Genomic DNA, 11,446 nt, shown 5'->3' with positions numbered 1-11,446 from the left:
TTTGCACAACATATAAGCCTTCGAATGCACTTTGCATAGTTGCCCAACAAAGATATAGCAATACATTATTCATGTTCACCTTATAATGCAAAATGGAATCGCATGAGGCTAAATATCATTCTAACTTAATGAAATCTTGATGAATCAAGAAAAAAAAAATTCTGGAATATTATCCACCAAAAATTAAAGAAATTATTTGAGAATTCAGTCTAGAAAAATACATATTTATATAGAAGCCGTTCAGGGTTTCTGATTGTTCTCTTGAAAATGAAATTTACAAAAATACCCTTAAATTTCATTCACATTTGCTAAAGACCAAATTACCCAAATAAAATAGCTAAGATAAAAATAATAAATAAATAAAAAAGATTACTTAATTACACATCTATTAACGCCTTGACTTTTAAATATCCAAATTCTTAAAAGAAAGTCTAAAAACACTTGTTCTACATCAAATTTTTATATTTGTCTCTATTCTTTTTTCTTTTTTTTTCCTTATAAACCCTAGGCACTCCACATAAAATATATACTACATATCATTCCACTACATTCTTTTATATAAACTCCCTATATTGGAAGGACTATTACGGTATATGTCTCTTGGCCCCCTTAGGAGCTGGCGGCGGTGATTGAGGAACAACAAAACATTTGGTTCGAAATGGGCAGTTGAAAGGTTGGTCACCTGATTGTCATCAAAGGAATTACCGAAACATATTTAGACAATACAATTTGAAAGATCATAAACAAAGTACAGCTGAAAATAAATATGGCTTAAATGACAAGAAAAATCTCTGGTAGTCTCTTCATAATTTTCCATATTTCATAAATATATTTATTAAATTAAATTATTGCAAGACTAATCTACGTAGCGAGTTTTTCAATTGAAGATAGTGAAGTTTATGAAATATTGATACTGACAAGTGAAAATATCATATTAAAATTTGAAAGTAAAGATCTCCCTTTTCTTTTCTTTTTTTCCAGAAAGTAAGCTCTCCCTCCCCTCGATCCCTACATGTCTTTCTGTCATTCACAGGGAGTCAGTCAGGGACGGAGTAATTGTTTCTACATCCTAAATTTTCTGTAGGACTGTCTTTGTTCCCATATTGGGATTTCCTTTGAAGAGCTATTTTATCGATTTTCCATTTTATCACCAAATCTTGTTGTATTACTTTTATATTTTCTTGTTTTATGATTATGTGCGTCTTGAACTATGATAAAATATAATTATATTATGGATTACATAATTGAAATAAGTTGATAATTAATTAATAATTCTAGTGAAAACTTAACAAGACTTCTAAACTAGTTTTTTCAATCTGTATCAGAACATTTTAAGAGCACAAATGAACCATAATAGATTTTTCATTTTGCAGCCATCTAATGTGTAAGTATTTACCCTTTTAAAAAAAATGACGCTTTTTGTTTTTGTTTTTGAATACATGTTTGCTATTCAGTTTGAATGAAAGGCTCACCATACCATGCCTCTCTCTTTATCGTACACACACAAATAAAGAACAGAAAATTTGTAGCTATAGCTATATATACATGCCAAACAATATAAAATCTATAGAAAAAATTGCTACTCTGAAACAGACTTACTTGCGAAAAGCAAGCTCCATGCAAGTAGAAGAAGACCAAGGAGTAGACCTCTCTTGACCTCAGAATTCATGATACCTTGTGGAAGAAATGCGTGGGTGAATATCACAATACATATTATATACATACCCAGCCGTGTTTGTTTTGCCTTTTTCTCTGCAGTTTCCTTAGTCCTTTCCCATAGTGCGCGCTTCCCAGAAGCGCAGGTTTCTTTTTCTTTTTTTTTTTTTCTTTTTAAGCCAAAATTTTTGACTTTTTCCGGAAACAGTGCACAGTACAAACGGTTGTTTACACATTTACAAATTTCACTTTTCAATAATTTTTTTCATTAGAAATAGGTCTTATGGAACTATTTACACATTTAATTATTTTGCTACATTATTTTTCAATTTTTAATTTTTAATTTTCAGCTGTATCCAAATAAACCTTAAAAAAGAATAAAGGAAAGGGATATATGAACTAGGAAACCGCACTTGGACATGATCAATTGAGCTTTGGTTTCTTTTAAATGGAGTCCTCTAAAAATTGTCCCCAAATTACATCATGTAAAGAAAATAAACTTATAATGAAATTATAATTATATTATATTTTGAAGGGTTTTACTAACGTATCCCTTACATTATTAAACTATTTTAAAATAATCAATTTTTTATAAAATATTTCTAAAAATATATAATTAATATATGCTAGACATACGTTAAGCTAACCCAATTTTGAAATAGAATTCAAATAGCAATCAAATCTTCTTCTAGGTCTAACAGCATCAATCAATTAATGTCAATCAACATCAATCACAATCAATTAGGTTCAACAAGATAATTACAATCAATAGGTCAAATTTGGTGTCCAATATAAGTATGTTTTCTACGGTTGGAATTTAGATGATTTTACTTGATAGAGTAAAGGACAAAAAGAAAGAAAATGAGAGATGTTGGAAAATACAGAGAAGCAACGGCACGTTGGATACTCGTTGACAAGACCATCGATCAGGAAGTTTTGTTTTGCTACTTTCAACTTTTCAATTTACATCCTCGAGCTCTACCAAAACTTAGACGCCTTAGACGATCGATTTCTTAACTTAGGCATATATGAAGCCATGGCTTGGTTTTGATGGGAGTCGGTGTGTCGTGTGCAGAACATGTTGGATTGTGTGGCCAAATAGTCCACAATTCGCGCAACAGTTAAAAATTATATGAAAAATACATTGCACAATATTGTATATTATAAATAAGATAATTACGAATAATGAGGATGGCATGTTTGGCCTTGATTGGCTGTGTGGGGATTGACTTAGTCAAACATGAAGTTGAGAACAGAGGATGATGAATGGAAGGTGCACTATTCCCCTAGCAAAACCCGGTTTGAACTCACAGAAAAAGTCAAAGATTTCGGCTGAAAAAAAAAAAAAAAAAAAAAAAAAAAAAAAAAAAACGCAAGACTTGCATTTGAGAAGCGCAAACGCCCTTCGCACACTTAGTTTCTCAAACACAACCTCCACCCTCCTAGAATTTATTGTCCGACATTAGTTTTGGTATCAATGTTGATTGCTTAAAACTACACTATTATCTTAGTTTTGGTAGGCAACATCACATTAATTTCATGTTTAATTACATGTAAATATATGAGTTTGAAATATTTAATATACTCATTACATATATTTTTGTCTTGTATGAGATTAAAACCAGTCAGTTAATGATTCAAACATGTAGCAAGGAGAATCCAATGGTCAATATCAATTTTTTTTTTTGAAGAGAAACTTGTATTTCATTAACACAAGAAAATGAGTACAACAGAGGCCAAAAGCTAACATAAACAACTTAGGCCAAATTGACATAAGTGAACTAAACAGGGCAGGATAACACCCCTCTAGAGATTAGAAGCTTGACTACACTTAGAAAATTGGGCTAGCTCATGAGCAGCCCTGTTGTAATCCTTTTTCACGTGATAGAACTTACAGCAAACGAAAACAGTCGCCGCGGACTAAATGCTTTGCACAAGATGTCCCATTATGCCACCATTGCTGACTTGAGAAACTACTACAATGACCGAAGAGGCATCAGATTTGAAGATCACCTTCGAAAGGTTCAATTCTTGAGCTAAGAGAACATCGTGCTCCAAAGCCAAAAATTATGACCACTCTGTTGGGTAGTGCATGGGCAGAGCCTTACAGAGTGCAGCAATAATCACACCCAACTCGTCTCGAATGACAACTCCTACACTAGAGACACCATTGCCATCAAGGGAGGAGGCACCATCCACATTTACCTTGAAATAGCCCGACAGGGGAGCAACCTAGCCACATTGTGGGGACGGAGGAAAGGGAAAGTCCCACAAGAAGGCCTCCCTGAAATCCTCGACCAAGCTCTTAGCTATCTCCAAAACTTGCAAAGGCAGCATACTGTTCTCATTGTGGATGAGCTAGTTCCTATTGCACCAAATCGACCAAGCAATTGCAAAGAAAAATTCCAAGCACAAAGCAGACGAAGAAGAGCAAAGATGGAGCACTAAATCATTGAAATCTGTTGCTTTTAGCAGCAAATCAATGGGGCAATCATTCCAAAGGGACCACACCGAAAGAGCAAAATCACAAGAGATTAACGCATGAAAAAGGCTTTTAGGCGCCTCATCACAGATTGGACAAACACAGCAAGTTCGAATACCTTTAGCAGCCATCTTAGTGAGTACGGGAAGGCCATTTACACAAGCACGCCAAGAGAAAATCTTGATTTTTTCCGGAAGCTTTAGAGACCAGATTTTCCTCCAAATCCTAGCATTTGAATCACTAGAGGAACATTCCCCTTCATCCCTTGAGTCAAGGAGTTTGCTTGCGACAAAATAGGCACTCTTAACTGTGAACTCACCCCTCTTATTCCCTATCCAAATGAGCTTGTCATCAGGAAGATTGTAACTTAGGGAGATTTTTAAAATGATATTAGCCTTAAAAGGGAGGAAGAGGGCACGGTTAGTCTCAAACTTCCACCATCTAGTCATTGGATTAATAAGAGATGAGACCATGGGGTAGTCCTCATAAGGGCGAGGAGGAGAGATGACTTTGTAGGTTGAGGGGCTTGGGAGCCATTTGTCATCCCAAATGTAGATTAGACATCCATTGAAGCATGATTTTTGAAGTATTGAATAAGTCAAAAATAGAATCTGCTCATCTACTTTGGGAATGTCCTTTTGCAAGAAATGTTTAGGCCCTCTGTCAAGGGAAGCTTTAGAAATGTCCTAATAATGCTCACGATATTTTCATGCTCTTTCAATGTCTATTGGATAAACTTCCACAGCAAGAGTTAGAAAGATGGGCATTGACTGTTTGGGCAATTTGGAATGCTTGAAATAAATTTTATTTTGAGCATATCCAAACCCATCCAAAGGTTATTCTTGATGGAGCAATCGGTTTTCTACAGGAGTTTCAGAGGTTGGTAGGTGCTCAATGATTTGTTCTATATATTTATGTTGCTATTTTAGTATTGTACGTCCACGGGTTCTAATTTTTCTACATATCTGTTGTTTTTCTACCCGGTAGTGTTTTCTGCATAGTGTTGTTTTCTGTACAGTGTTGTTCTTCTGCACAATGTTTGTTTCTGTACAGTGTTGTTTTCTGCAGAATTGGTTGGTTTTTGTAAAGTTCTTATTCTGCACAATGTGTTTTCTTTACAGTGTTGTTTGTGCACACTGTTGTTTTCTGCATAATTGGCTGTTTTCTGCAGAATAGGTCTGATTTCCCCTGTATTGATGTTATAGGGTTCTTATGTAATGTTTCTCATACTTTATCTAATAAAATTTCTATCGCTTATCTAAATAACTTCTTGCACATATGTGCAATTGACTTGATTCTTGAAATCACAGAAAGAAAACTCGAATATCTAAAACCTTTTAGTTTACCACAAATTAAGAAAAAATCATTTTCGAGGTCAAAAGTGAGCTAGAAGCTGACAGTAAAAATAATTCCAAAGCTTTAGGGATTCACATCCTAAATTTGAGGGTTTTTTTTTTTGAGAAAATAAAAAAGCTGAAACTGGTGTCAATTGCAATTTCATCACGGTAAATTTGGAAGTAAAGAGGACATCCATTTGTAGTAGCCTTGTATTGTACTTTGTAATATTCCATTACAATTTTGGGTTCTAAGGCTAGTCTGCCTCATAGTTCAGTTAAAATTTAGAAATCATGCATCACAAACGTTCATCACCGTATCATCTTATGGAAATTAAACTTGTTAAAATAACAGCTATTGATTAAATTCATGATTTTATAATAATTTAAAATTTTAAAACAAATGATAATTTATTATAGTATTAGAACAAGTAATCTAAGTAAGAACTCTATCTCCATTCTTCCTCCTATTTAAAAGGTTAAAAGGCCTAATTCCTATTGAATATTGGAGAGGTGTGGTAAAAAAAATGTTTTGCTGCTAGTATTTTCTGTACACGTGTTAGGTATTGATTTGCATCTATCATGAAGGTGTATACAAAGCTATTGAATGAAAAGGCTCTCAATATCTCTCTCTCTTTATCCTTCACACACATACACACAAAGAAACAACACAAAACTTCAAGCTATATATAGCTTTGTATACATGCCAAACAATATAAAAATTTATAGAAAAAATGCTTCTGCTCGATCTTACCGGTGAAAAACAAGCTCCATGCAAGAAATAGGGTGGTGAGTACGAGAAAACAAAGGAGAATGTTTCTTTTGACCACCTCATACCTCATCTTGCCTTGTGGAAGAGATGCTTGAATTTCACAATATACATATATATACACGCAGCCATATTCATGTATATAATTCGTCTGCTACGGTTCCGTTTCAAGCCCACACATCTTATGGTCATTTTCCCTTTGCTGGGTCAATTTGAAATTGTCCATTAATGGTTCTAAGTTGACAAACTTTCTTTTAAAATCCAACGCAATAGCCCATTTGATAATATTTGTTCTAGTAACATTATTTAAGTGTTATAAAAATACGTGTAAATAAAAAGGTATTGTAAAAATACGTATTATATTGTTTAAATAACGAACATTGTTATTTAAATCCCCCGATATTTCTACATACATATTGACTTTTTTCCATTCAATTTGAAGGGGGCTAATCTCGTGGCATGGGCGGAACTAAGTGCAACGTAGTGGGGGCCAAGGCCCCCCAAATTACTAAAATATGATTTTTAAAAGGTAAAATTTGAGATAATATTTAGTTTTGTAAGACTTAGGCCCCCAAACCAAAAATATTGGGCCCCCCACCTATGACTTGTCCTTGTCCCCCTCCTAATTAGACTAAATTTTGTAAAACTTTCTCCATGCCCCTCCTAAGTCCCAACACGTTAGTCAGTGGTTAGTTTTTTTTTTTTTTTTTTAGTAATAGGTTCCTTTATTAACTTCATCACCTTCACTACCACTTTTTTCAACTTCATTTTCCTTACTAGCCTCCCAAAAAATCTCTCATCATTAGCTTAAGCTCTCTTCAATACCCTTTAAAAGAGGCCAAAAATAAAAATGGTATTGGTAACATTGTGTTCTCTAGCAAAATTAAAAGCTAGTCACCATAGATTTTTTTGAGAGGTATAAAACTCTTCCTCTCATTTTTCATTTCTATTAATTTTTCTTATGGTTTATGATTTTATTTTCTTTCCTTTAATTTATTTTACCCAATTGATAGGTTTTATTCACTATTTTGAATTCCATATTGGCTTCTACTCAAATTGTCTTTGTATTTGACATTTGGAAAAACCAATCTTGAATATTTGTAATACATGTCTATAACAAATTAGAAAATTTGTTTATATTATGTAAAGTTTAGAAAGATGTAAAGTTTTCAAATAAGATAATCTTGTAGACATATAAATTTTGTATACAATAAATATGTATATATTTATATCACTTTGGAATTAAAAATTTATGACTTAAAAATATAAAAACTAATGTACTAAGATATATACATGCATACATATGTATGTATGTGTATATGTATGTACAAATGTGGTACTTTGAGTTTTTCTTGAATTAGAAACTAATATGATAGTTCGGTCTCAGCCCTTCCAAACAAAAATTCCTGGTTCCACCCCTGATGGCATATGGGTAGAGTTAACTTGCGTTGCAATAATGAGCATGAATACATGCTTAAGGATTAGAGGAGGCAAGGCTTCTAAAGGCCAAAAGAAAAGAAGACATTATTTCCTACCCTTGGAGCCATGGCGAAATGCATACCAATATAGAGGTTGTAAATTAACTAACCCTATGATGTATTTGTGCATTTCAGAAAAGCAAAACTACTTTGTTTTGTTTTACACTACTAACTGACTCCATAAAAAAATTAAAAAATAAAATAAAATAAAAAACACTAAGCCATGGATACATATATGCTACAAGTAATCAAGAAATTGATAATTTGACCATCGTTCCATGAGATTTGAAAGACTCCATCTAAAAATCTAAGCCATGGATACATATATATGCCTCGGTTAATTAAAAAATCAATAATCTAACTATTGTTCCATAAGATTTTCAAGGTGTCTCATAAGCAAATAATGGAATAGTTTGGTAACTTTAGAACTTAGGATTTAGTATAATATTATAAAATCATGGGATAAATTGATAGGACAAAATTGCAAAATGCCCCTTTTGGGCAAACTAAGCAACGTTTTGCCATCTTTCTCAAACTAATTAGGGAAATGCCCCTCTTTTGAAAATCGAGTTTCTCAAAATCAATTTAGGCCCTATAGCAGCGTTTTTAAGGAGCCTATAGTGACGTTTTCAGGACCTATAGTGGCGTTTTGTAACTCGATTTATATAAAATCGAGTTATAGGTTAAAAAAGTTTTAAAAATTGCCTATAACTTGATTTATTGGAAGTCAAGTTACAAAACGTCACTATATATCCTGAAAACGTCACTATAGGTCTTTAAAAACGCTGCTATAGGGCTCCAGAATTATTATTTTTTATAACTCGATTTTGAGACAATCAAGTTTCAAAATATGAGCATTTTCCTAATTAGTTTGAGAAAGAGGGCAAATCGCTGCTTAGTTTGCCCAAAAGGGACATTTTGCAATTTTGTCCTAAACTGATATGATATAGATCTCTCCCATACAACTCTATATATGATATGGCACACCACACCAGCGTGGTGCACTGACTCTGTTGCAATTTTTAAGTCAGAGTATGAGTAGGGCAAAGAGATATGGTGGTTGTGAATAATAAATAGAGTTTGATAGCATAAGAAAGTCTTGAAAAATTTAATAGCAATCAGAGTGGTTTGGTTTGATTTACGGTGGTCTCCATTGTCCTCTACTGCTGCAGTGCCAGTTTCAATTGTGGGATGTGGTAGGTCACCCTCGCTAACACCGAGGCCCCCGAGATGGTCTTGTCAATTAGTATCCAAGGTGCTCCTTCAAACCCGCCAGGCGATCACTCTTTTTCTTCACCTGTCCTTCTATCTAGTTGAAAAATAATCTAAAATCCCACTGCAGGAAACACACCACCAAGATATGCTTTGTCTGTTTTCGAATAGTTTTTTCTTTTAATTTTTTAACTAATTTGTTTATGCACAGCTTTTTAAATCTTTACTTCTTCTAAGTATGCCTATACTTTAACCAACTTTTAATAACTAAACCACATTTGCGCTATACCTCAAAATGACTAGTCACAGTTGAGATTCTTTGTGGTTGTTAATAAAGCCCAGATCTACCAAATAAATACCTAATTTGGGACTCATCACACACCCACACACATCACACAATCAATCAAATTGGGGGCATCACAGAGACATCATCCTAAAAGATCTTGAGACTACCTTCTGCCACACCGATGCTGGAGTTGGAGACGACGTTTCCAGCAAGCCTCCTCCTCTCACAGTCGCAAACCTTGGCTTTGGTCCTCCCATAGCGCAGACCCGCCAGCCGCTGGCATGGATCATTCTTCTCTCTCTTCCACCACTCACCAACACCACTCCTCCTCTTATCGTGTCAAAATATTTCATTTCTGAGTTTTGCTTTTTATGTTGGATTTTAGTGGATTGATTTATTTATGGATTTTTCCTTGTGTGTGTGTATATATATATATATATATTGGATTGGATTTTTCTGGTGTTGGAAATGTTGGGGTTAAGCCAGTTTTGGTCTTTAAAGGGATGCTAGAGACATTTTTGGTGAGGTAAATGATCGATGTTAATGGTGGTGTGGTGGAGCTTGGAGAGATTGTGAGGGGAGGAGGACGAGGAATGGAGGTCAAGATTTGAGAGAGACAGCAATGGTTGATTGGTTTTTTGTTTAATATAACACTGAAACTTTGTTAGCGTTAAAAGTGAGGTTAAGGCGTCAATGCTGTACTTAGATAAATTCACCACATGTAGTGATGTAATCAGAGAACCTAAAGAACTGTAACTAAAATACTATACTTAAATTTGAAGATTATCATTCATATCATAATTAGCATTCAATGTACCAAATATGTCCTTAATTATAATCTTACATTCCCATATTGTGTTGCATAAATAACAAACCAAACATAGTAACACCTCACATTCCCTAGAGTAGGTTGTAATCTTCCAAGTGAACCATAATAACAAATACACATACTATTTTGACGTTGGCATTTGCCCACTAGGGGAGTGGATGGGGCCCTGGGTTTCTTTTAGGAGGCGGTGGTGGTGATTGAGGTCGTGCTCGAGAATATCCATTTGGTATCACTCTTAGCCTGCGCTTGGATGGATCTTTTGCCCAAGGTAAGGGTGGGCTGTTGATTTGATTTATGATGACAACTCCAAACAATTCTTTCCCGTCTCTTGCTTCAGTTAACTTTTTCATGTTCTCATCTAGAGAATATAAATACCAAGTTAAAAATATCATAAATACAGTTATTTGGGAGGTGAAAAAGACATAATCTTATTATACTTCATAATATTTCACTACAATTTTTGGTTGTAAGAACTTCTTATACTTCAATCCTGGCTCAATCGTAGTGTTGCTACCTATAGTAGAACTTACATGACCGTACACATCTCCAACAGGCTGCTCTACTTGTGAATTTCTTCAATGCTTAAATACAACAATTCATGTCTAACCCTAAAGTAACAACTTAATTAAGGTAGGTCTTGGTCGCAGCTTCACTTGGAACACCCCTGAATCTTCAATAAAGTTACAGAGATAATGACCTAAGAATGCTTTAATATGTTCTGGAACTTTATGGCATGCATGGGCCTAAATTTGAGAATTTAGTAATCTCATGGTTTGATCAGTTAAATTAATAGATTCATAGTAAGAGTTAAGCATGCTCGATTGATTAAGCTACAGTCAAGCTTGCAGTTGAGGCAGCAAACTGAGCAATTCATGAGAACGACTTGCCAATACGAAAAACTTAAAACTCAAGTCACATTTATACCACATTATGAAAACGACTTGCCAATACTAGTAGAATTTAACCTTAACAACACACAGGAATTAATAAAGAACACAAAATTTACAGCTATAGCACTATATACGTGCCAATAAATATAAAATTCATTAAAAATAAAAAAAGTGCTACTCTTAGTCTTACGAGTGAAAAACAAGCTCCATGCAATAAATAGGGCGGTAAGTACAAGAAAACCAAGGAGTTTGCCTCTCTTCAGCTCAAACCTCATGTTGCCTTGTGGAAGAGAATTGGTCACAAGAATGTCATGATATATACCCAGACATGTTTGTATGTTTCTCTGCAGTTTCTTCGGTCATTTTCCATTACTATGGGGTCAACGTTCAAAAGGCCACAAAGCCTTTAGTGGGAAGTTCGAAGGCCACAAACAGGTGCCCCCAAATGCCAGTAGAACAAATTTGACCAACTTTCATTTTAAGATCCAATAATAAATTTACGTATCGACT

At 34.3% G+C, this 11,446-nt stretch overlaps 2 long non-coding RNA genes across 2 annotated transcripts; both read right to left on the bottom strand.

The window, feature by feature from the left end:
- Positions 1-210: 210 nt before the first annotated feature.
- LOC136063653 (uncharacterized) lies at positions 211-1,788 on the bottom strand. Its single transcript, XR_010625279.1, has 2 exons — positions 1,600-1,788; positions 211-682 (listed from the first exon to the last, which is right to left on the bottom strand). It is a non-coding gene; the product is annotated as an uncharacterized LOC136063653 (long non-coding RNA).
- Positions 1,789-10,010: 8,222 nt separating this feature from the next.
- Positions 10,011-11,225, bottom strand: LOC136063652 (uncharacterized). The gene is made up of 2 exons (XR_010625278.1): positions 11,127-11,225; positions 10,011-10,404 (listed from the first exon to the last, which is right to left on the bottom strand). It is a non-coding gene; the product is annotated as an uncharacterized LOC136063652 (long non-coding RNA).
- Between the last annotated feature and the right edge of the window lie 221 nt (positions 11,226-11,446).

The sequence above is a fragment of the Quercus suber genome, unplaced genomic scaffold (genome assembly GCF_002906115.3).
Source record: "Quercus suber isolate HL8 unplaced genomic scaffold, Cork oak 2.0 scaffold_551, whole genome shotgun sequence".
NCBI classification, from domain to species: Eukaryota; Viridiplantae; Streptophyta; class Magnoliopsida; order Fagales; family Fagaceae; genus Quercus; species Quercus suber.
Note: the sequence above shows the minus strand (reverse complement) of the source record. Positions and strands in the feature narration are given on the sequence as shown.